The sequence below is a fragment of the Austrofundulus limnaeus genome, unplaced genomic scaffold, assembly GCF_001266775.1.
Source record: "Austrofundulus limnaeus strain Quisiro unplaced genomic scaffold, Austrofundulus_limnaeus-1.0 Scaffold1856, whole genome shotgun sequence".
In the NCBI taxonomy this organism is placed as follows: Eukaryota; Metazoa; Chordata; class Actinopteri; order Cyprinodontiformes; family Rivulidae; genus Austrofundulus; species Austrofundulus limnaeus.
In genome coordinates this window covers 1-394 of record NW_013954258.1, presented here as the reverse complement: position 1 = coordinate 394, position 394 = coordinate 1, and positions in this window count along the sequence as shown.

The following is a 394-nucleotide window of genomic DNA, read 5'->3' as shown; positions in this document are numbered from 1 at the left end:
GAACCTCAGACCAGCTGAACCTCAGTCCAGCTGGACCTCAGTCCAGATGAACCTCAGACCAGATGAACCTCAGTCCAGATGAACCTCAGACCAGATGAACCTCGGTCCAGCTGAACCTCAGACCAGCTGAACCTCAGTCCAGATGAACCTCAGTCCAGATGAACCTCAGTCCAGATGAACCTCAGACCAGCTGAACCTCAGACCAGCTGAACCTCAGTCCAGCTGAACCTCAGTCCAGATGAACCTCAGACCAGATGAACCTCAGTCCAGCTGAACCTCAGTCCAGATGAACCTCAGACCAGATGAACCTCAGACCAGATGAACCTCAGTCCAGATGAACCTCAGACCAGATGAACCTCAGTCCAGATGAACCTCAGACCAGATGAACCTCAGA